Source organism: Sapajus apella, unplaced genomic scaffold (assembly GCF_009761245.1).
Source record: "Sapajus apella isolate SASKATOON/1434 unplaced genomic scaffold, GSC_monkey_1.0 scaffold197, whole genome shotgun sequence".
Lineage (NCBI taxonomy): Eukaryota > Metazoa > Chordata > Mammalia > Primates > Cebidae > Sapajus > Sapajus apella.
The window spans coordinates 181,816-207,102 of NW_022437137.1; the positions used below are offsets into that span (position 1 = coordinate 181,816).

General features: G+C 39.6%; 1 protein-coding gene and 1 long non-coding RNA gene across 25 annotated transcripts in view; one reads left to right on the forward strand and one right to left on the reverse strand.

Annotated features, from left to right (window-relative positions):
• The window catches only part of RBFOX2 (RNA binding fox-1 homolog 2), a 290,327-nt gene that overhangs the window by 96,777 nt on the left and 168,263 nt on the right, over nt 1-25,287 (forward strand). The window lies entirely within an intron of this gene.
• LOC116543810 overlaps nt 775-25,287 on the reverse strand; it is a 26,575-nt gene continuing 2,062 nt past the window's right edge. Inside the window, exons 2-3 of the long non-coding RNA XR_004265715.1 lie at nt 964-973; nt 775-807 (exon numbers count right to left, since the gene is read on the reverse strand). This is a non-coding gene — a long non-coding RNA (uncharacterized LOC116543810). The remainder of the gene's footprint in view (nt 808-963; nt 974-25,287) is intronic.

Here is a 25,287-nt window from a genome sequence, read left to right on the forward strand (position 1 = left end):
GTTGGTCTTGACCTCCTGAGTTCAGGTGATCCACACGCATCAACCTCCCAAAGTGGTGGGATTACAGGTGTAAGCCTCTGTGCCTGGACACAAGAAACCCCATACCTTTTAGCAGCCACACCCCTACTTTCCATCTCTCCACCCAAGCTCTAAGGCCCCCCAGCTGGAGACTGGATTAAAATGACTGGTTCAGAAGTTAAATGTTACTGCTTCTGTATCTATAATCTATAATAATTTTCTTTCTGATCCTCTTTTTTTCTTAACCAAACATGCTTTTGCTTTGCTCTTAAATTACAGGAGATGGGAAATTGCTGCTTTTCTTACTATTAGGTTGTCTAGAACTCCACTTTTAGCCTTTGTGCAAAGCTTTTTCAAACGGTTGCTTCTCTCCAACATCTGACCTCAAGTCACCTATCAGTAGTTTAGGTCCTTCTGTGGCGTTTGTTGTCCTTAACACCCTCTAGTGGATGAAGGCCTGGTATATGCTCTATAGTGTCTAGCGTTCTTGTAGCACTTTTCTTGATCCATGTAATCAACTTTACTATTACATTTTTAATCATTTCATTTTGCAAACTGTTCAAAATCTTTTCACTACTGGGAAGGACCATTTTATTTCTTTTGCTGCTCACTGCCGTGCTAAATAATATGCTTATTCTGCTGTTGCTTGATTTGTCCGATTTTTGGCACTATTCTTCGGCTTCCTACTGTTGAAGATAATAAATTAGCGGTATTATTTTATTTTTATTTTTTGAGACAGAGTCTCGCTCTATTGCCCAGGCTGGAATGCAATGGTGCAATCTTGGCTCACTGCAACCCCTGCCTCCTGGGTTCAAGTGAGTCTCATGCCTCAGCCTCCCAAGTAGCTGGAATTACAGGTGCATGCCACCAAACCCAACTAATTTTTGTATTTTTAGTAGAGACGGGGTTTCTCCATGTTGGCCAGGCTGATCTGGAACTCCTGACCTTAAGGAATCTGCCTGCTTTAACCTCCCAAAGTGCTGGGATTATAGGCATGAGCCACTGTGCCTGGCCAGAAATTAGCAGTTTTATAGACCCCCTCTTTCCTTCTAATAAAGCCATTTTTTTAGTCAAATCATTATTGATTTATGAATACATAATTTTATTATGACTATTTAAATATTTTATATCCAAACAAAATATTATTACTTTCTCTTACGTATCTGTTTCCGGAGTTACTAAATATATAGAAAAAATTAATATAAATTTGTATTTGGCAATTGCTTTTTAAAAAGCTGTATGGCTGCACACAGTGTCTCATGCCTGTAATCCCAGGATTTTGGGAGGCTGAGGCAGGGGGATCACTTGAGGTCAGGAGCTCAAAACCAGCCTGGCCAACATGGGGAAACCCCGTCCCTACTAAAAATACAAAAGTTAGCAGGGCGTGGTGGCAGGTGCCTGTAATCCCAGCTATTGAGGAGTTGAGGCATGCAAATCGCTTAAACCTAGGAGGCGGAGGTTGCAGTGAGCCGAGATCACACCACTGCAAGCCTGGGTGACAGAGCAAGACTCTGTCTCCAAAAATAAAAGAAGTTCTATTAAGATGTCATTTTTATACCTAAAATTTATTCAATATAAGAGATTTGTTCAGTGATATTTGGTAAATATATAGAGTTGTGCCACAGGCCAGTTTTAGTACATTTCTATCATTCCTCTAAATTCTTTCAGATTCTTTTGTAATCATTCCTTGCTCCCTCTCCAATCCTCTCTCTCCCCTCTAGCAACCACTGCTCTGCTTTCTGACTTATAAAATTGTCCCTTTTGGGCAGGGCGTTGTGGGTCACGCCTGTATCCCGGCACTTTGGAAGCCCGAGTCAGGAGGATCACTTGAGCCCAGGAGTTCAGGACCAGCCTGGGCAACACAGTAAGACCCGGTCTCAAAAAAAAAAAAAAAAAAAAAAAAAAAGTTTATTTTGGAATTTTTATATAAATAGAATTATATGATATATGTAGTCTTTGGCATGTGATTTGTTATAATTAGCATAATGTTTTTGAGGTTCATCTAGGTTGTAGTATGTGTCACTGTATCATTTTATTGCTAAATAATATTTTATTGTAGGGATGTATTACCTTTTGTTTATTTACCAGTTGATAGATATTTGTATTGTTTCCAGTTGGCTATTATGAATAGTGCTGATATGAACAATTATGTGCAAATCTGTGTGTTGACATGTTTTAATTCCTCTTGGGTAGATTTCTAGGAGTGGAATTACTGAGGCAATTTTCTCATGCATAGCTTCTTCTTTTTAAGAGAAAGGAAGCCGGGTGTGGTGACTCATGCCTGTAATCCCAGCACTTTGGGAGGCTGAGGCAAGTGGATTACTTGAGGCCAGGAGTTAGAAACCAGCCTAGTTAATCCATTGAAACCCCATTTCTACTAGAAATACTAAAATAAAATAATAATAAGAGAAATGAGGTCGCCAATGCTGGAATGTGGTGGTGCAATTGTAGTTCAATTTAGCTTTGAACTCCTGCCTCAAGTGATCCTCCTGTTTCAGCCTCCCTGTGTAGCTGGTATTACAGGCTTGAGACACCATGCCTAGCCTCATGCATAACATTTAAAGAAACTGCAGACTATTTTCCAAAGTGGCTTGGTTTTATCTAACTTTTTTTGTTACAGTGAGTGTATGGTAATAGCCCATTGTGGTTTAATTTGCACTTCCCTAATAATTAGGTAGGTACTTTTTCGTGTGCTTATTAGCCACTCATGTTTGCTTTGGTGAGATGTCTATTCAGGTCTTTTGCCCACTTTTTACTTGGTTTTTCTTCTTATTGAATTGTAAGGATTCTTTATATATTCTGGGTACATATTCTTCGTCAGATTTACAATTTGCAAATATTTGTTCTCAGGAGATTTTGTAATACGTATCTTCTTCCTTCTCCAATAAAAGAAAACAGAACTGTGTTTTCATGTTTGCTAAGTTTGGCTAAATTCTGAATAACTGTTTTATGAAAGCAACTATGAAAACAGGCATTTGCCTCTCTGCTGAGGCCTGGTGGTTTCTTCAGGGAAGATTTGCAGGTTTGTAGTGGCTTCATGCTTGGCTACAGCCTTCTCTAGATGCTTGGTGGCAAGCATGTTTGGGCAAGAAAGCTCTTCATGTAATGAAGAGAAATTGTGCTGCTTTCTGCATGTTTTAAGGGATATGGCAGAGTGAGTATCAGCTAGGTTCATTGGCTTTTACTTTTTTAAACTGTAGCTTCTATGTAAAGCTGTTGTGTGGTAAGTTCTCTGTAGACAGACAGACACCCCGCTCCCCGCGCCACAGACACAGACACAGACACAGACACACACACACCCCCCCTCACCCTCCTTGGCTTTAGGTTTAAATATCAATCCTGCTGTTGCAGGCTAAATGACTTTAGGCAAGTTTTGTTTAAAATAGGAATAATTCTTACTTGGAAAGTTTGTTAGAGGATTAGAGATAACATATGTAAATTTCTTGGCATGTAATAGGGCTAGTAAATCATTTTTCTCATTTTATGGAAAAGAGGCTTTAAGGAAGCTTTACAAGGGAGTGATTAGTTCTCACTCTAAGTCTATTTTCTCATTTTCCTTTTGATTCTTACTCTTTGAAATGAATTATATCTGTAGATTTGAAATTTCTAGCTCAGGAATCTAGCTGTGGGACATCCCCAAGAAAAAGAGGTCTTTGTGAAGGAAATGAAATCTGTGTAAGTTTATTTACCTGATTCATGGGTCTTGGCAGCATGCATATAAAGAGGGAATCATTTTTGGGACTTCTATAACTTGACTAGAATTTGTAAAAACTGAGCCAGACATTCAAGGTGCACTGCAATTTGCTTCCCATTTTTTCCAGCCCTGTTTTTCATTATTACCCTATTCACATATTTCTTCTGCTTTGTATGTCTCTTCACAGTCCTTCAAATATCTGTCTTGAGCATTTATTTCTTCCTAATGCTTTTTGTTTGTAGTATTTCTCCTTTACCAGCAGAATCCTAAGTATCCTTTGAGATCCCCGGTCACAACTTAATCTCCCTTATGAAATCTTTCCTAATTGCCTCTGATTGTTGGAATTTGTTTAGCATGTCTGTATAGACATTTCCATAAGGTTTGGATCCAAGTGAGTTTGGGAAATACTGTGAGGTCTATGAGGAAATCACTTAACTTCTCTAAGACATAGTTTTCTGTGAAAATGAGGATACCATAGGATGTTTGAAAAGATTAAAGTCTTTAAAACGTCCTAGGTCAAGAGTGACTTATTGCCTGATGTTGCGAAAATAGGTTGCACTATCCTCAGCTTTTGGCTTTCCAGGTAATCTAGAAAGTCTCTTCTCATCTTCTCATCTCTGGGCCCAAGTTTCTTCTTTTTGCTTTAAGGACTCTTTGTTGATAATGGGTTTTGTTTTTGTGGTTCTTGGGAGTGTCATGCTTCTTTGAGCGTTCTCTCACCTCCTAAATTCTTTAGGGCTACTGTGGATCTGTGGATAGATGAATGACTTAGGCCAGAAGTATTAAAAATGTGGCTGGCTTATATTCTCATCCCTCTTTGGTACTTGGTTTGTTACATCCTGCCGTTTATGCCACAGTTTGACCTTTCCCTTTAGCTTTGCCTGTTTTTGCTTAGTTTAGGATTGCTGGGATTGTAAAGCTGTGATTGTTGCTCCACTTATGACCCAGTTGCTTATTTTGTTAATGGATGGATCATAATTTCACTGGTTGGCTTTATAGTAGATTGACCTGTTATTTTGTATTTAGGCAATTGATTTGTATTGTAATGAGAAGCTTAATGTGGCCATCAAAAAGAATTATCTGACTAAAGATTATGAATCAGTAGGGCCATTTACAAAGGAAAATTATAGAATTTCCATTATTAGCAATTTTCAAAATTGAGAAATTCATCTGACTAGGCTTGCTTAGGGCAGTTAAGTAGTTAGTAGGCATATTCTTGCTGTAGCGGCTAGTACTACCAAGCAATCAATGGTCTTTTAATAATCAATTCTGGCTACCATTTTGTGAGTTACATTTAAGAAGCTTGACATATTTCTTCAGTCCTTTGTTCTTCAACAGACAGTCACTGAGAGGTGATTTAAAATGAAATCACCTAATTAAGTATAGAGTAAGACAAAAGGCCTCATAGTTGATGGACAATATAGTTAGGGGTTTGGGTTACAGATTAAATATTTTAAATTTGTTAGTAGCATTAGCTGCATACAATTACACTGAGCTCATCTAGGGTTGATTAGAGAGACAGGAATACAACAGGTAACTTAAGATCTTGTGTTACAAAATTTGGTACCCCAGAAAATACTCAGGAAGTACTATGCAATCATGCATTTAAACAGAAGCACAGCTCTGATCTCACTGGAGTCTTATTACTCTGCTTAGCTTTTATCTGCTGAATATTCTTTAGTGTGATATCCTTAACCTTCTGTGATCTGGCCCCAGTGTTTGCCCTTCTGTTTTGTGTAAGGTACTTTGTTCAAGCCACCCTGTGGGGTGGGGTAGTATAGCTTTGGAATTAGATATGAGCTTGAATTCGAATTCCTTTGCTTACAATATTTCCCATGTCCCATGTTGAAATACAGTCCATCCTTTAAGTCTCACATCAAATGTTACCTTCTCCTTGAAGTTTTGGCTAGTGCACTTATTTTCGAGCTGACTCGATGTCCCAGGGCACATGATTTCTACTTTGCTTTTTGTGTTTTTCTGGAGACAGGATATCTCTGTGTTCCCCAGGCTGGAGTGCAGTGGCGCAGCCTCGAACTCCTGGGCTCAAGTGATCCTCCCTCCTCAGCCTCCCAAGTAGCTGGAACTACAGGCATGCATGTGCTACCATGCCTTGCCAATTTTTTTTATGTTTTATTTTTAGTAAAGATGGAGTCTTGCTATGTTGCCCAGGCTGGTTTTGAATTCTTGAGCTCAAGCAATCCTCTTGCTTCAGCCTAGCCAAAGTGCTGGGATTGCAGGCATGAGCCACTGTGCCTGGCCTTCTACTTTCTTTTGGGGTGGTTTTTTTGGGGTGGTTTTTTTACATGAAGCCTTGTTCTGTTGCCCAGGCTGGAGTGTAGGGGCTGGATCTTGGCTCACTTCAACCCCTGCCTCGCGAGTTCGGGTGATTCTTCTGCCTCAGCCTCTTGAGTAGCTGAGATTACAACTATGCGCCCCTATGCCCAGCTTATTTTATTTTTTTAGTAGAGATGGTGTTTCACCATGTTGGCCAGTTTGAGTTGGTCTCAAACTCCTGACCTCAAGTGATCTGCCCACCTCAGCCTCTGAAAGTGCTGGGTTTACAGGTGTGAGCCAGTGTGCCTGGCCTGGCCTTCTACTTTGTAATAGCACTCTGTCACCGCCTGTTGTGTTATGTTGAAAAGGTTTGACAGCATATACAATTCTGTAAGAATAAGAGTTCTCTTGCTTCTTGGTTTTCTGGAATACTTTGCACAGAGTACGTGCCCAGTATGAATTTGGGAAAGTGTGGTAAAGGGATAAATGAAATAAACTCAAAACAGCCTTGTTGAAATACAGAGACTACTCCATTTGGATGTTCTCTTATGGACAAAGGGGGAAAAAAAGAAAACTGGTCAGACATTCCCTAGGTTTTTACTGCCTTTGCCTTGCCAGAGCGATATGAAAAATTAATACTTAAGAAGCTAGATATCTGATGTTCAGCAAGAGTGCCTCTTACAAGTTTAATGGGTTTGGTCAAGTGGATATTAAATGTAAATCTGTCATTTTGTGGAGCCATAGAAGACTCTTAAGACACTCAATAAATACACTTACTGAATTAGTAGAACTTTTCCCATGTAGCTCCTATTACTGCATTATGACCTTGGTTCCTTTAGCGTGTCTTTAGCCTATGTTCTCACAAGCTTTGTGGTGTCATGTGGCTCACAGGATGATCTAAGATAAAGATGCTTTTAGCTCTTTAATTTTAGTATTATATTATTGATACAGGGAACCCATACATTATCTTAATTTCAAAGCAACACTTGGCATATGGGATGTGTCTTAATGAAAAGAGGGCCAACAGGTGGAATACTGACTATATGCTAGGCACTATATAAAGCAAGTATTTTAAAAATCCCATTTGCAGGTGAGGAAATCAAGGCTCAAAGGGATTAAGTCATTGTCCAAGGTTATGTAGTTGTTAATGAGTGAATCTGGGTTTTAAATGTAAATGTGTTAGATTCCAAGGTTTATATTTGCACTGGGCACTTATTTTATTTGAATGTTGTTATTACTTTTTTTGCATTTTACTTGCATGCTTAATTTTTCTTTGCTCAGCAGCAAACATTATTTTCCCCACATGCTTCCCTATTTATTAAGGGGTGATAGTTATATGTTATATATCTATAATCATACATAGTTTACAGGTATTGCTGTAATACCTGTAATGGGTGTTGCTTACACATCCGTTCTCATTTGATCTTGGTGAAACCCCAGTGAGTCTTCATTTGGGTGTGGGGGAAAGGTTTTAGACTCCATTGGCAGATGAGGAAATTAAGATTTCCAGTTTTGTGAAAGATTTCCCAAAGGGTGGTAATAAGTGGCATAAAATTGGGTTTTTTAAAAAAATCAACTCCATGGCCACAATTCATTAAAAAGGCAAATGTAATGGTCCTCCTAGAAAAGATTTGGAAGTTAGCCAGGTATGGTGGTATGCACCTTTAGTCTTAGCTACTCTGGAGGCTGAGGCAAGAGGATGGCCTGAGCCCAGGAGTTCAAGGCTTTAGTGAGCTGATGATGCCAGTGCACTCCAGCCTGGGTAACAAAAGAAGACCCTGTCTCTAAAAAAAAGTATGGAAGTGTCAGAAGTTGGGGGAAAAAAAGAAAAGAAAAAGATATGAAATGCCTAGAGCCCAGCCCTCTGTGTTTCCCTTTTTGGGTAAGTCTCTGCTGACTGGAAGACAGTTTGAAAACCACTAAGGAATGATCAAAGAACCCTGGTATCAGGCAGACCTGAGTTCAAATTCCAGTTTAGACTAATACTTCTCTTAAGTTTAGTTTCTCATTTGTAAGATGGGATGCTTTTATAGGATTGTTGATAAGTATTAGCCAAAAACATGCCAGAAATCTAGCATAGTACCTTCAGCTTCTGTGGAGGCAAGAGGAGTGTGTTAGGCAGTGTAGGCTGGCCACTCACCCTGTGCAGGACTCACACTAAATGTTGTGGGGAGCTCACTGCTGAGACAAGGGCATAGGACCTCAAACCCAGCACTTCATACCTGTTTGAAGCTTCAGGTGTCACATTTATCAGTAGTTTAGAACAGGAATGGGCAAACTTTCTGTAAAGCATCTGAGAGTGTCTGGGCCATATGGTCTCTGTTAGAGCTACTCAGGAACTCTGCCACCATGGCAGGGAAGCAGCCTTAGGTGATAGTAAACAAATGAGTGTGGCTGTATTCTAATAAAACTCTGTCTGTGGGTAACAAAATTTTAATGTCATATAATTTTTATATGTCATGAAATTTCATTTTCCTTTTGATTTTTCTTTCAGTCAATACAAGATGTAAAGGCTGTCTTAGCTGGTAGTCTGTGTGTGGGTTCTACAAAAACAAGTGGCCCATGGACCATAGTCAGGATTTAGACATGTCAATTTTTTTTTTCTTTTGAAATGGAGTCTAAGTCACCCAGACTGGAGGGCAGTGGTGCAGTTCTGGCTCACTGCAACCCTGCCTCCTGGGTTCAAGCAATTCTTCTGCCTCAGACTCCTGAGTAGCTGGTATTACAGGCATGTGCTACCACGCCTGGCTGATTTTTGCATTTTTAGTAGAGATGGGGTTCTACCATATTGGCGAAGCTGGTCTTGAACTCCTGACCTTCAGTGATCTGCCAGCCTCCGCCTCTCAAAGTGCTGGAATTACAGGTGTGAGCCACCACACTCAGCATAGACATATCTTGTTGATAGTAAATGTAACTTTTGACCCTATGAAAAGATAATTTATTTTAAAAAATTATTAAAGTATTGGCATGAGAAAAGGCTTAATTTTAACTATAGAAAAAGGTATAATTTTTCCCTCTCTCCCCATGAATTGTCCCAGGTTCGTCAGTTTCTTTACCCTCCTATAGAAGTCGTTAAGATGCAAAGTCGTTAACCTTTTCTTGGTGATGGCTAAATGAAAATGTTTTCCGAATAAAGACTATATAGCATATTAGAAAGGCCATGAGTTGTGAGGGAGTCAGGAAACTTGGCTTTGTCACTAATTTTATGACTTTGTATATGCCACTTTACCTCCCTGGGTTCTTTAGTTTCCTCATACAAATGAGGAATTTGGAGAGGATGATAATAGAGATCTTTTACAACTCTAAAATTCTCATTCTACTTTTAGTTGTTTTAATTGTAATGGTAGTATGAAACAGTTTTTATCTATAGAAACTCCAAGAACTTCATCAGTATTTTTAATACCAACAGAGTTTCACATTGTGTTTGACACTACTTACAAAATCAGTTTATTACCTCTGTGCTAATCAATTGCGATTTAAATTTCACATATCATTATGGCTAAATGCTGTTCACTTTTTGTTCCACAGTCCTGAAATAGTTAACCTGTTTGGAGATAAGCTGCAGATACAAACACACAGAGAAGGGGACTTAGGAAAGCTGGAGGAAGGAAAGGTCTGCCTTGCCTACACATGGGCTTAGAAAATTTTCTAACCGGAAACCATGCCTCAAGTCTGTCTGAGTCACACTAGGACTCTTGGCCCTAGGGTGGGAGGAGAAAAGGGAGGGAAGGAAGTGGTTATGTCAGTTTTTGTCAACAGAGGGCACTCAGAGCAAAGCAAGTGCTCTGTGACACTACAGAATCTGCCCTTCTGCCCCAGGTGAATTTACCAGACAGGCACAGAACTTCTTGCAGTGATTCTCTTGTCTGTGTCTTGCATTTTGTTTGATCTGTGTCTGCATTCTCATGTTTTCTCCCATGCTAGAACCAGAATATTCTAAATGCAGTGTTAATGATTGTTATTTACAGACTGCCTTAAGTGGGAAACCAATTCCCTCAGTGTCCTAGGGTGAATTATCCCATGTTGTAAAGTTGGGCTTTTGGATAATGTGCAGTATTAGCTTCTAATTTAATTCAGTATCCAGTGAGCACATATTCCTGAAATACTATTGATGTGAAAGAGCACTTAATACCTGTATAACATGTTGTAAGAAGACTTTGTAAATCTTATTGCCTAGAGCAGTGTCCTCAAAATGTGGCTTCAAACCCAGCAGCATCAACATCACCTGGGAACTTACGTTTATTCATGGTCTCTGCCTCTTCCCCAGACCTACTGAATCAGAAACTCTGAGAATGGGGTCCAGCAGTGTGTTTTTAACATGCTCTGGTGATTCTCATACACACTCAACTTGAGAACCACTGCCATAAAGGAGTGGAAGAGTTCAGGACACTGGTATTTACGGAAGACCACATGCCAAGTACTTGGCTAGGAGATTCCTCTTCATTTTCCAGATGAGAACACCAAGCCTAAAAGCATTAAGTGATTTGCCAAAGTCGTACATATAATAAGTGGTAGAATAGGGATTTGAACCCTGGTTTTTCTGACTCCTGAACCATACTATAGTGGCTGGTAAGAAAATGCTAAGAGGCATTGCACTCTTTAATTCTTTTTTAAGAGTCCTTTATATTTTTTAAAAGTTACATGCATTCATCAAAGAAAATTTAGAATATACAGCAGATCAAAAGAATAGACTAAAATTTGCCTCAATATATTTAACTTTAGGCTGGGCGCGGTGGCTCACGCTTGTAATTGCAGCACTTTGGGAGACTGAGGTGGGTGGATCACGAGGTCAGGAGTTCGAGACCAGCCTGACCAACATGGTGAAACCCTGTCTCTACTTAAAATACAAAAATTAGTTGGGTGCGGTGGCACATGCCTGTAATCCCAGCTACTCAGGAGGCTGAGGCAGGAGAATCATTTGAACCTGGAAGGTGGAGGTGAGCCGAGATCGTGGCACTGCACTCCAGTGTGGGCGACAGAGGGAGACTGCCTCTCAAAAAGGAAAAATTCTTTACAAGATGTCATAGTGTGTAAACTTTTGTAAAATGCCTCCAATTCAGCCCTACTTTATTATGAACATCTTTTCATGCCGTTAACTATGTCTGCAGGATTATTTTCGTGGCTGCCTAGTAGTCCCTTGTAAGGTTGTAAGGTTTTATTTTGTTTGTTTGTTTTAATCATAATTCTCTCTAAAGTCTTAGGTTGTTTTGATTTCATGATATGCTTTTAGAAAGAATAGGATGCTGAATGCCTTGGTTATCTGGGTAAGCAATTTATCCAGAGTGGCTTAAAGTATAATTATTAAGGTGATAAGCAGATTTTGGTTGAGAACGGGATATGGAACTGGAAAGGCAGTTCTAAACATGTTTGAGGTTAAAGTGAGCCCAGAAATAAGAAAACAAATTGAAGTTAAAAGGCCAGAATTATCAGGAATAGACTGGGATCTGTGAGTTAGATGGGTTAGAACAAATAGGAATACGATTGTGAACAATTTGGTAGTGCCAGCAACCTGCTTTTATTGTTGGCTTTTTGACGTAGAGGCTGAGCTGCTGAATGGCAGTTTGAGAAAAATTGGGCATAAGACTTCCATAAATAGCAGTTATTATTTTTTGAGGACCTTCATGACCAGGCATCATATTAATCATTTATGTGCATTTCCCCATTTAATTTTTATAATAACTACATGCATTAGATACACTAGTTTTCCTTTTTAAAGAAGTGGAAACTGACAGTGAGATTTAAAATAATCTCAAATACTTGACCAAATACTTTGTTTGGAACCAAATTTGTTAAAACTCCCAAACCTGTGCTTTTATGCTGTCATTTATCTTCATTCTTTTTTCATGGTGTGGATGGTCTTTAGCCACTATTCTGTGTGTGTATTTATATTATTTTACTATCTGAGCTGGGGCAGAAGGAAACTAGGTGTGTAAGGAAGGACACTAAAGTCAAGATAGAGCAGAAGTGGACTTGAAGAACAAAACAAAGCTAACATCAGCCGAGTTGTTTTCGTAGGAAAGATGTAAGCCTGAGCTAGGTAGTATAGTGAGCAGAGGATGGGAATAGCAAAGTGAATCATTGATAAGGCAGGCATTTGGAAACGAGGGATGGGTAGAAGAATCAAAGTTTTCTCATTAAAATTTCTTTCCTAAAGGAAGTTATATACTCGCCTAGGGCATTTAAAAATAGCTTTATTGAGATATAATTCACATACTGTATAATTCACCCATTAAAGTATGTGCCTTTTAGGATGTTTACAGTCGTTTAACCATCACCACCATCAGTTTTAGGACATTTTCATTATTCCACAAGAAACCGCATTCCCCTTAGTTATCACTTTTTTTTTTTTTTTTTAGACAGAGTCTCACTCTGTCACCTAGGCTGGAGTGCAGTGGTGTGATCTCAGCTCACTGCAACCTCCACCTCCCAGGTTCAAGCTATCCTCCTGCCTCAGCCTCCCGAGTAGCTGGAACTACAGGTGCACACCACCACACCTGGCTAATTTTTTTATTTTTAGTAGAGACAGAGTTGTACCATGTTGGCCAGGCTGGTCTTGAACTCCTGACCTTAAGTGATCCACCCGCCTCAGCTTCTGAATTTGCTGGGATTACAGGTGTGAGCCACTGCTCCCAGCCAATCATCACTTCTTTTTTTTTTTTTTTTTTTTTGAGACAGAGTTTCGCTCTTGTTACCCAGGCTGGAGTGCAATGGTGCGATCTCGGCTCACCGCAACCTCCGCCTCCTGGGTTCAGGCAATTCTCCTGCCTCAGCCTCCTGAGTAGCTGGGATTACAGGCACGCGCCATGCCCAGCTAATTTTTTGTAGTTTTAGTAGAGACGGGGTTTCACCATGTTGACCAGGGTGGTCTCCATCTCTTGACCTCGTGATCCACCCGCCTCGGCCTCCCAAAGTGCTGGGATTACAGGCGTGAGCCACCGCGCCCGGCCCAATCATCACTTCTTAATTCCTCTATGCCCATTACTTCCCAAGCCCTATGCAACCTCCGGTCTCTACTTTCTATCTTTACAGATTTGCCTATTTTGTATACAGTTTTCATAAATAGATTCAATAAAATATGTGGTCCCTTGTGTCTGGCTTCTTTCACTTAGCATGATGTTTTCACATAGTAGCATAATCCATGTTATAGCAGTATTTTTTTTAATTGCTAAATAATATTTCATTGTGTGGATATACTACATCTTATTTATGTTGTTTTTTTTTTTATGGTGGGAAAACATGTTTTTATGTTGGGAAAAGAAAGGTGAAGAGAATGAGACAATAAATAAGGATTATTTTCCTTAATTTAAAATGGGAGGAATAGGTGACTACTATGAAAACCAAACCTATCAGGCTTTCTTGAGGAATTGCAGCTAAAAGCCTAGGTGATAGGACAGTTGGCATCTGCTGCTTCATGAATTGTTTGTAGCAGAGCGGCGGCTCTTTTGACCCGAACACGTGCAGTATTCAGGGAGCTCATTGTGTAAATCTTGTGTGTTGGCCAGCGCCATTGCCTCCTACAATACCTCATGGGGAACTAAAGAGGCCTTTGCTGATCTAATCTGGATACATTTCCCTCAGTTACTGCAGTTCTGGATCCCCAGAGAGTCCTCTCTAAAGAGCTGCCAGTTTGTTGAGTGCTGGCATTTGTATGATTATTTCTGACTATATGATTCGTCCAATGGAGATGACACTCATTTTTGAGGTCCTGACCTATTAAAGCAGAAATAGCAACCATCATTTCTGTGCTTTTGGAATGAATGCTGACTCTAAGACGCCCCGCATGTCTTTCTCAGCTGTAGAGTTTGGAGGGCTCCTTTAGCAAGTAAACAATGTACCCTTCCAGGTGCTGGGTGACTTTACTGTTCTGTTGATTCCTGTTGCTTGGTTTCTTGATTTAATCTCCAAGGAACAGAGATACCTTGATAAAATGAGTGGTATGAGTCAGGACATAAGTCTTTTTAATTTGTACACCAGCAATGTTGTGGATGGCTTTGTACTTTTCCAGAACTTTCACTCTAGTTTAGAGAGTGAATTGTGATCACTTATCTTGATACCCTGGCCCTTTGGCATGTCAGCCCTAACACTGAAACAAGAACTCTGGGTAGAGGATGTCAGCTTGGCCCTCAGTTCCTGAGCCATTGAATGTCAGATTTAATCATATCACCCTTGTTTTACATTTTGGGAAATTGAGTTCCAGAGAAGTTAGATGACTTATCAAGCCATAGTCTTATTTTCTTTTAGCTCTTGCTAGCGGCTAAACTGAGTCTGTGATATTGAGCCTTCGTTCTCAGTTGAGTGCTTTTTTCCCAGGGCAGTGCTGTTTCCTGATGGGCATGTACTGACTGTCATGACCAAGGAGTGGCCAAGCCCTGCTGTGCTCCATCAACAGTGCAGGCTTTAAGGTGTATATAAGAGTTTGACAGATTGCAATTGTGATGATGAAAATGTATAAGAGAGAGCAAGAGCACTGGTTTGTGAGTTTGCATGCCACACAGAACCCAGCCCCTTCTGGCTCCCCTTCCCCCAGCCTTCCACACAGTGCACTGTGTCTACTGAGTATCTTCTTGACTGCATGATTATAATTCCTTGAGAGCCCCATGTTTATTTGCTTTAAAAAAAAAAGTGCTATTACACTGACCTAACAAGCAGTCATCTTGCAGTTCCTTCCTGAAAGTGTTTGATCATGGTTGTCAGTTCTTTGCCTGGTATAATTTTTGCCTAGTGTAGTGTGAAGAGAAAATATAAAAATCCTTCCCTCACTATGCATTTTCACTGTCCTTTCTCCTCACTCTTAGTGTATAGAACCCCAGAATGGGCCTTGCTTTGTGACATTTTCCTGCCCCATGACCCTAACTGCTGGTATTTGGGTCTGGCATTTGTAAGATCTAACCCCAGCCCCTTCACAGTGGAACACTTAAGCTGGGTAGTATTTCCATACTGAGACCCTTTTCTGTACTTTCTCTTCCTCCCCTTCTTTTTTGTTGTGTCTTTCCCTACCCACATGAGCTCCTTTACAGAGAGAGGTTGTATCTTTCATTCCTTTCCCCTGTCACCTAGCAGTTGCTCAATATAGTAATTAAATAATTTTTGACATTCTCATGCTGTTTACCACTCTATGATGGGTTGGGTAAGGTGCAGGAATGCTAATAAGATTGTCAGATGGCCGTGTTATTCCTTTATAGAAGTTGTTTTGTAGTCCTTAATAATAACTTATAGTACCAGCTACTATGTACCAAATGCTTGCTCTGCATCAACCACTATGCTGATGCACGTATGTACATACCATCTACTTTTTGTTACTCTTTTTTTAAAAAAAAATTTTTCAGATGGCATGTCTCTCTGTCACCCAGGCTGGAGTGCAGTAATGTGATCTTGGCTTGCTGCAACCTCTGCCTCCCGGGCTCAAGTGATCCTCCTGCTTCAGCCTCCCCAGTAGCTGGGATTACAGGCATGAACTACCATTCCTGGCTAATTTTCGTATTTTTAGTAGTGACAGTGTTTCATCATGATGGCCAGGCTGGTCTCGAACTTCTGACCTCAGGTGATCCGCCTGCCTTAGCCTCCCAAAATGCTGGGATTACAGGTGTGAGCCACCATTCCTGGCCCACTCCTCATTACTATTAACAACCACTCTCCTGGCTGGGCGGTGTGCCTCATGCCTATAATCCCATCCCTTTGGGAGGCTGAGAGTTCAAGACTGGCTTGGCCAACATGGCGAAACCCCGTCTCTACTAAAAATACAAAAATTAGCCGGGTGTGGTGGCCCATGCCTGCAATCCCAACTACTTAGGAAGCTGAGGCATGAAGATTGCTTGAATCCAAGAGGCAGAGGTTTCAGTGAGCTAACACTGCACTCCAACCTGGGCAACAGAGTGAGACCCTGTCACAAACAAATAAACAAACAAATACCCATTCTTTCTATAAGGTGGACGGTAGAAGCCATATTTTACCAATGAAGAAGCTGGACTTCAGAGAAATGTAAGTCATAGAGCTGGAAAGTGGTAGAACAGGGATTTAAATCTAGGTTGGCTTGATACCGAAGCCTATGTTTTTAATAACCATACTGAACCTCCATGAGTAGTTAATTTGCTGAGTATTACTGTGAAAGAGAGCTAAGTCACTTAGGTTCCCTAGGATTTATAAATGAGACATCTGTGTTAGCACAGGGCATTAGTAACATGATTTAGATTAAATATGGCTTTGGGATTAAAGAATAGAGACAAAGAGGTGACATAAGGAGTCTCTGCCACTTACTTCCTGGAGCCGATTTGCATGTGCCCAGTATTGAGGAATCTTTGCTCTTTGAGTGAGTGTAGAGTGGTTTCAGGTCATTTGTAGTCTACATAGTTTCTGAGACATGATCTGTCCAGCAGTTTCAGATTGTTTTCAATTCCAAGGTGGGCCTGGGAGAGGGTATGGCTTTGTCTTGGTATTTGGGACTGTTAAGGTGAACTAGAGCTGATTCCTGTACTGACTCAGGTTGTAAAAGGACTTAAGGTTTAAGTCATTCTCCAGGAGATTTTCTCTTTGGTTTAACAAATTTAGTTCTTTGTCTCTCACCCTGGTTTACGTAATTGGGACTTTAAAATTTCCTTGTGTTGGGAGGCCAAGGCAAGCAGATCACGAGGTCGGGAATTCGAGACCAGCCTGACCAACATGGTGAAACCTGTCTCTACTAAAAATACAAGAATTAGCTGGGCATGGTGGCGTGCGCCTGAAATCCCAGCTACTCAGGAGACAAGAGAGTCGCTTGAACCCGGGAGGCAGAGGTTGCAGTAATCGGAGATCACGCCACTGCACTCCAGCCTGGGTGACAGAGCGAGACTCAGTCTCAAAACAAAAAAAAAATTAAATTAAATTAAATTTTGTTGTGGCTGTAAGAACAAAGGGAATACACTTTTCAGTAGCTCCTTACTGACCAGTCATGTGGAGTCCCTATAGTGTACTCAGGGAGAGCGGCTGCCTCTCTGATTCTCTGCATAAAACAGAAGTATTTTGTATATAGCTTTGAAATGGGAGAGAGAAACTTCTGAAGAAAAAAACAGTTGTTTGGGATAATAAGATTTTGAGGAGGCAGACCCTTCCTGCATTCACCCCTGGGGAAAGAATCTAGCTAGGATTGAAGGGCATTGCCTCAACTAATTTAGTTAAGTGGCCCCGTCCTGGATTAATAACTTGGGCAGACTTCCTGGTGGATTTGGCAGGGTATTGGGTTTCTCTCTCCCCAAACCCTCCCTTCGCTCTGCCCTTCACATATGTGCTAACATAATTACAGAGAGTTACAAGAGGATGGGGCTTCTGTTAAAGGATGTGGCTCAGAGGAGAGAATGTGATTGTGTAGTCCTGTCATGTTTCCGAAATGGCAGAGTTTGAGTGAAATGGTAGGATAGAAGCAAGCAGGCTGGTTTCACTCTGTAATGTCAAGCGGGGAGGAGGGTTGGTGGCGGTGTCGATTTCAAGCACCTAGAGCACAGGAGCATTGGGTACTAATTTTGTGCTAGAGAAATATTAAACTGTCCTTTTGCATTTATTTGTCCAGGTTGCATTGCCAAGGATCTAGTCATTATAAAACAAACTTTTTGATTGAGGTCAAAAATTATAGTTTTTCAAGTTTGGTAGTCAAGTGTTCAGAAATATTTCACAGATTTAGTTGAAAACCTGAGCAGATGCTCTTGCTGTTGTTTACCCGTGGGGATCGGGTGACATTCTTCTCCCCTTTCCTCTTCCCCACCCCTTTGCGAACCAACCAATCACATAGAGGAATGGATTTCGGTGCCTAAGGAATCAGCCAATTCCGGAGCCTTAGCTGAGACTGAATGTTTAACTCTTAGGTATCTGAATCACAGGGAATGGCAGACCTTGCAGTTAAGCTTGTTTTCATATTTGCATCTACTCTCAGAGCCCATCCCTAAGGGATTGTTCCTAATGAGGCAAGGTGCATTGCATTGAACTTGAAGGAACTGGTTTTTAGCCCCAGGTCTGCCAGTAACTAGTATTGTAACCTTGGAAAAGATATTTTCTCTTTTTCGATTTGATTCTTTTTATGCACAATGATAGGAAAAGGGAGAGGAGAAAATGGGCATGTATGGTATATCGCTATTTCTTCCAGTGGTGTTTTATCACTAGCCTGAGGTTTGGTGAAAAGCATTTAACTTGTATTGAGTGCCTATTCTGAAGCAGTTTGTTTTTTATTTGTTACTTTATTAAATTCTTATGACTCTGCAGGGCAAATGCTGTTAACCCAATTTTATAGATGAGAAAAGTGTAGGCTAGAGAGGCTGTCCAACTTACCCAAGGTCACTTAGCTAGGAAGGCTCATCTGGCTCTAATGCCCAGACTCTTCAATTCCACTAGGCTGGCTAAAAAGGCCCTAGAAGTCCTGACAGCATTTTTACTTTATATTCTGAAAGCTTTAACTCCTTCACAGCTTTTAGTCTTGCTCTATAGAAGGACCGAACCTTACTGTCTCCTCTTTAACAGCCCTGCTACTAGGGCAGATAAATGACTTAGGCATTCCTCTATCACCTGAAAGCAGCAAAAAAAGATGGTGCAGCAGTCAATTTTCTCCTTCCTCCATAAAGAAATTCCCATCCTTTATAGACAGCTCTGCCCACCCCTTCCTCATCCCCCTTTTCTCGGACAAGCAGATATATATATTTTTTCTCTTTCCCTTTGGTTTGTGATTGTCAGGTAAGTATCCCTGGTTTAAGGAAGGAAAAGAATTTTGATAAGATAAAAAAAAAAATCTTTACTCATAGCTTGTCTATGACATAGATACTACAATATTGGGTTTACCCTTACCTGGAATATCTGTGATACCTACATCTATATCTCTGTATCTATTGATATAGAGATATCTATATCTGACACGCACACACGGTTTACTCCTACCTCTCTCTCTATATATACACACACATGCACATATAATATCCCTATAATGATATATATATAATAGAAATAACAGGACACACACACACACACACACACACACACACACACTTAGATGCTACCTTAAAGAGCTTTATTTTTTGCTTGTACCCTAGTCATCTTATTTAATACCCAATCGTACCCAACAGAACACTTTGTGTTTCTCTTCATGCAGATTTTACTTTTTAAAAATATAGACAGGGTCTCACTATGTTGCCCAGGCTGGTCTTGGACTCCTGGGCTCAAGCAATCTTCCTTCCTGCCTCCGCCTCCCAAAGTGTGGGAGTATAGGTGTAAGCCACTGCAGCCGGCTAGCGTTTACTCTTAAGTTCACAGAGAAAGTAACTTTTTAAAGGTGAGTTCTTATTGATATTTTATTGTTTCCAGTTTTTAAAAAATTACAGTAGAAGCCTAAAAATGTCAGATTTGCCAATAAATCATTTTCTGTCATTTGTTGTAGGCTAAGAAAAATGACAGTAGACAAAAACTATTAACAAGTGAAATTTATTAAGAGGGGCACTGGCCTAGGTGTTTTATGTACATTATTTCTAATTTTTATCTTAATTCTGCATTTGTAGATGACAAAACAGGTTAAGAGGAGTTAAAGTACTTGCTCAAGGTCACTGCTAATGAATGGTGATTTGGCAATTTGATTGTAGGGCTGTTTCACTTTCAAACCTAACTTCCTTCTTCAGTGCCATGCTGCCTCTGGGGTATGATCTTGAGAGTTTTATTTGATCATCCATGCTCATGCGTCAGCTCAGATCACCCCAGAAAATCCATATGTCTTCTTTTAAAATGGGAAATACATTTTATATGATAATTTAATAACTGAAAAAAATTAAGAGAAGTATTTCCCGGTGTTTGCCAACTTTTGCAATCAGGTAACTTTTACTGGTGTTTATTTAATATTATTTTTGTTAAAGTTTAGATCCATACCTTGTTGTAAGTGAAAATGATAAATAGCTACTCATCTTCAGGTACTGGAAAGTTAGGGGATTTCACCGTGAATTGGGGTGAACAGGAAGAGGTAGGCCTTAAAGAATAAGTAAGAGATAGGTAGATGGAAAAGGTGGAAGAATTTTCTTGGGGTGAGGAAATGTTATTGTTTGCTCCATCACTTGGCGCATCCTGTGTTCACTATCTCTTTTAGCTCCTGAAAATGGTGTTGGGAATCTAATGAAAGATGGGTTGGTATTAATTAATGCTCATACTTCTCTCTTCCTCTCTTCAGGAATTGCTTGTGATTTAGCTCTATTGCACATAATGTTGGACTTTCTTAGTGGTGTGCTCTGAGAGATTCATATAAGAGAATTATGCACAGTACACGGTTTCTGCCATCCAGATCACCTCAGCAAATATTTTCATAATGTTTATTATGTGCCTGTTATATGTCAGTCAGTTGGAATGACATGGCGATGCTGAGATGAGTAAGATGTGTCATTGCCCACTAGGTTGAGTAGAATTTGCAGTCTCATTCAGGATGCAAGACCTACAAACATGGAATTAACAAAGAAGAAGTGTATATTGAAGATAAAAAAAATGAGTAAACCAGCGACAGCAAATGTTACTGGGATTCAGAGATGAAAGGGGTTAGGATTTGCTGGCGCAGTAAAAACAGGGCTCATCAAAAATTTTATCCAGAGTATGGAGTGGGGAAGGGCTGGGGTAAGATGGGATATGGGTATTGCCACTGCTAGTGAAAGGAAATTGAAAATGGCTCATTGGATTAGAGTAAGGTACTTACATCTTGTAGAATTGTTGATGGAGTCATAGGCAGAGATTGGGAAGGGGAGATTCCACCAATTAGCATTTTAAGTGAGGAGTGTAAAAATACCAGTAGCTAATGTAAACAACACCAGTAATAATAACTTAATTCCTGAGATCATAATTTTTAGGAAAAATTTCTTACATTTATTTATATTTTGGCTCCCTTGATTAGAGAATGTAGTATCCTCTATATTAAAATACCTTTACTCTTGGTTGGGGTTTTAAAAGTTGGAAAACATTAAGATAAATCAGACACTGATTAAGACACCAATAGCCCTTATTGCCATGTTCCTTTTCCATTTGCATTGATTACTGTGTAGCAGTATTCCTGATGATTATTGAATATTTATGAGGTTCTCTCCCAAAAAAGCCCACCAAGTTAAGAACTCCTGTCTTTCATTTTTTAAGTTCCTGAAATCTACCTAAAACTCTTCTGTAGGAGATAGCTTTTTAAAAGGAGATTCTTTACTTCTCCCAGCCCATAGTAACTTAAGTACCCTGGGAGATAAAGATAAATGTGGGAAACTTCAGGATGAAAGGAACATTGTTAAGAGACCAGAGAAGTCACAGGAGGTCATATCAGGCCTAAAGTGGAAACTATGTTACAACCTAAGGGAGGAGCAACTGATAGGTCTATAAATAGGGTATTATCTCCTCCTAGAAAAGTGTTGGCATGGTTGTAGCTTTCCATGTGGGGTGGGGGTGGGGGGGACTATTATATTTACTAAAAATAAACGGTTTTAGAAATAATTAAAATAATTCCCACTGAACTCATTTATGTTATTAAAAGTAAAGTCATAGCCTGAAAAGAAGTTTATAGACTTTGAGATGTACTAACTTTTAGGAACACTTTGATGGTGCAACCATTGGTTAGATAAGGGATAGAATGGACTAGCCCAGTGGATTTGTATGGATTAAAATAGATTACCTTCTCAGAAAATGTTATTTTAGCTTTTTCTGCTAGTTCAAAAGACCCTCAAACTCCTTGGCATGTATTCAGACTCAAGTTGGCATTACAAGTGAATCACCCAGGGAAGTGGAAGTAGTTCTAATTCTCCAGGAATCTCACACATTAAAACAGCTTGCATATGGCTGTTCAGAACAGAAAGGTATACAAATGGGCAATGGTATCTCTTCCATTGCTATTCCTTTTGGGAAACAAAAACCCTTAAGCTATCTGAGTCTGTTTCTCACACTTCTGTTATCCTGATTGTAGCCCTTTAAATTGTGGAGCACATTCTTGGCATCTGTCTGCCTGTCAGCTAGCTAATCTCTGACACCCCTGTTTGTCTTGTTTTCTTCCTATGAGTATATGTGAAATTTGTAAAAAAAAAAAAAAAAAAAAAAGTTTTCTATTAACTAAGTATTCTGTTAGAAGTCTACGAAAATCTCAAATTGGGCAAACAGTAAAATTGCTTAAAGCATGTTACTCAAATTTAATTTGACCAGAGATAACTTTCCAAAATGTAATGAATTGAACAACACAGCACCAGTATGACTCATGTACAGTGTGTGTGTGTGTGTGTATTAAAGTCACCAGAAGTAGTGTCAAAGATGAGTTAATGGCTTCAGGAAGTGACTTCATTGGCTTTTTGTCAAACTTTAAACACATTCTGGAGAAGACAAATCATTTTTAGGTACAAAAATTAAAGAGATTCAGGTATATTTTGCTTAAAGAGCAAAAATCCATGACTTTGTTGAAATTAAGTAAATATTTATAATATGATTATCATCAAAATAGATTCCATTTGTATTGTTTATGCCTTTATGTACTGGTTAAAAATTATCTTCCTTTTCGGCCTAAGAAGAATGTAAGGCTGGGCACGGTGGCTCACGCCTATAGTTCCAACACTTTGGGAGGCCAAGGCGGGCAGATCACGTGAGGCCAGGAGTTTGAGACCAGCCTGGCCAACATGGCAAAATCCGTCTCTACTAAAAATACGAAAAAATTAGCCAGATTTGTGGCTTGTGCCTATAATCCCAGCTACTCGGGAGGCTGAGGCAGGAGAATCGCTTAGAATCCAGGAGGCAGAGGTTGCAGTGAGCTGAGATTGTGCCATTGCACTCCAGCAGGGGGACTCACACGTTATCCTTATTTCTGGATGACATTGTGCTTTTAATGATAGACTGTTACATACTAAGTAGAAACTATATTTGTATTTAGTATTTTTCTTTTCAATGAAGAAAAATATTGCTAGCAGTACTTTTAAACTTGTTGTACTACCTTTTGACAACTTGGGAAATCCTAGAACAGGTTTATATATTTTGTATGTATCTTACTTCCTAATTACTTGAAGCCTTTTACAACTGTTGTTCTTCCCCCCCCCCCCTTCAACCTCTCAACTCCCTTCTTTCCCCCATACTTTAAAGAAGGAAACTGAAATTCCTGATGTAATTTATATTTTTCATATATATATATGTTTAAGAGACTGGATTTTGCTGTGTTGCTTAGTCTAGTCTCAAACTCCTGGTCCCAAGTGATGCTCTCTTGGCCTCTTGAGTAGCTGCAACCAGAAGCATGAGCCACTGCACCAAGCCTGATATAATGATTTTCTGAAAGACAGTAAGATCAGAAATTTGGTGAAAGAGACTTGACAAGCTCACTGAATTCCTTGAGCCCCAAACCCAAGTTTCTACCTATGTAATAGCTTTTATTTAATCTTTTTTGTTTTATTACTCACCAAAAAGTGGGTTATTGTGGTGGTAATTGTAATGATAATAATAGTATATAATGCTGTTTACGAATAGTTTAGCATATAGATGTTAAACTATCCGCAACTTAGAATGGTTTGACTTAACAGTTTTCTGACTTTACAATGGTACAAAAACAATACACATTCAGTAGAAACCAATATTCATTCAGTAGAAACCATTCAAGCATCCATTTTTTCACTTTTGTTACAATATTCAGTAAATTACAGGACATATTCAACACTTTATTATAAAATAGGCATTGCATTAAATGATTTTGCTCAACTGTAACCTAATACAAGTGTTCTGAGAATGTTTAAGGTAGGCTGGGCTAAGCTGTGATGTTTGGTAGGTTAGGTGTGTTAAATGCATTTTTGACTTGCTGTATTTTCAACTGACGAGTTTATAAGGACAAAATCCCATTGTAAGCTGAAGAACATTTGTTCTCTTTTTGAGTTTGACAACATGTCTGTAATGTAGGCATTATTGACTCCATTTTTCAGATGAAGAAACTGAGAGTATACATAGTTGACTTTTTCTCATGAATTCAAGAATGATTAAGTTAAAATTTTATTTCTATCATTTTAATGTGGAATAGTTATGGATAGTTGATCAGAGTGATACACCAGTTGACTTTTTGGCCTAAACTTCCTGCCTAGTCATTTCAAGATTCTTCGACAGTCTCCCTTTTAGTCATCAAATTTGCACACTTTTGATGTACATAAAGCTTTCTGTTGTTTCAAGTGAAATTGAGTTTTGGGCCAGGCACGGTGGCTCACACCTGTAATCCCAGCATTTTGGGAGGTTGAGGCAGGCGGATCCCTTGAGGTCAGAAGTTTGAGATCAGCCTGGCCAACATGGCAAAAAACCCGTCTCCACTAAATATACAAAAATTAGCTGGGCATGGTGATGGGTGCTTGTAATCCAGCTACTTGGGAGGCTGGGCAGAAGAATCACATGAATCTGGGAGGTGAAGGTTGCAGCGAGCCTAGATCACGACACTGCACTCCACCCTGGGTGACAGAGCAAGAGTCTGTCTTAAAAAAAACAAAAAAACCCTGAGTTTTGATTTTTATTGTTGAAAACATTTAGGATTAAGTTTAGCATATAACAGTCTCCTCCTCCCCACAAAGAGTCTTAAACAAGAGAGAGATTCATTTGTCTTTCATTAAAAAAGTCTGGAATTAGGCAGTCCAGGATAATATGGTGCTCTGTGGTTACTAAGGATTTAGGATCCTTACTGCTGTTTGCTTCTCTGACTGTAGGATGGACCTAGATGTTTGCTGTCCTCTAGCCCTCATTTTCCCCTTTCCACAAAGCAGTTTGAGAGGAAGAAAAGAGGGGTGTTCCCCCTGCCCCCGCTTAAGGAAACTTCCAAGAAGTTCCATGTAACATTTTTGCTTATATCTCATTGGTCAGAATTAGTCTTAGGGCCATACCTAACTGTAGTGGAGGATGGAAGATGCAGTCCTTTTCTGGGTAGAGTGTGTATAGTAACGTGCTAAAATGAAAACTGGGGTTTTGCTACTAAGGAAGAAGGGAAGAGAGGATATTGGGAAGCCACTAGCATTCTCAGTTCCAGGGCCTATCAGAGTGACCCAACCTTATCTCCCACATGGTATAGAAGACCACTCTGCAGCTTTCCTGGGATATTTTCAACCAGTCTTTGCCATGTTTTCCAACAAGATGTTTTTTTCTTGAAATGTATATACCTTTACACAAAGATTTTTTTAAAAGCTAAATAATACAAGATAATGACAACGATCATTACAGTTTCCATTTTAAGTTCAACTTTGAGTTTTCTTCCAAAATTGATTAGTTTGTTGGAAATGGAAATTCAAATGGTATAGAATGAGTTTTGTTTTCTGGTTTTTTTTTTTTTTTTTTTTTTTTTTTTTTGAGACAGAGTCTCA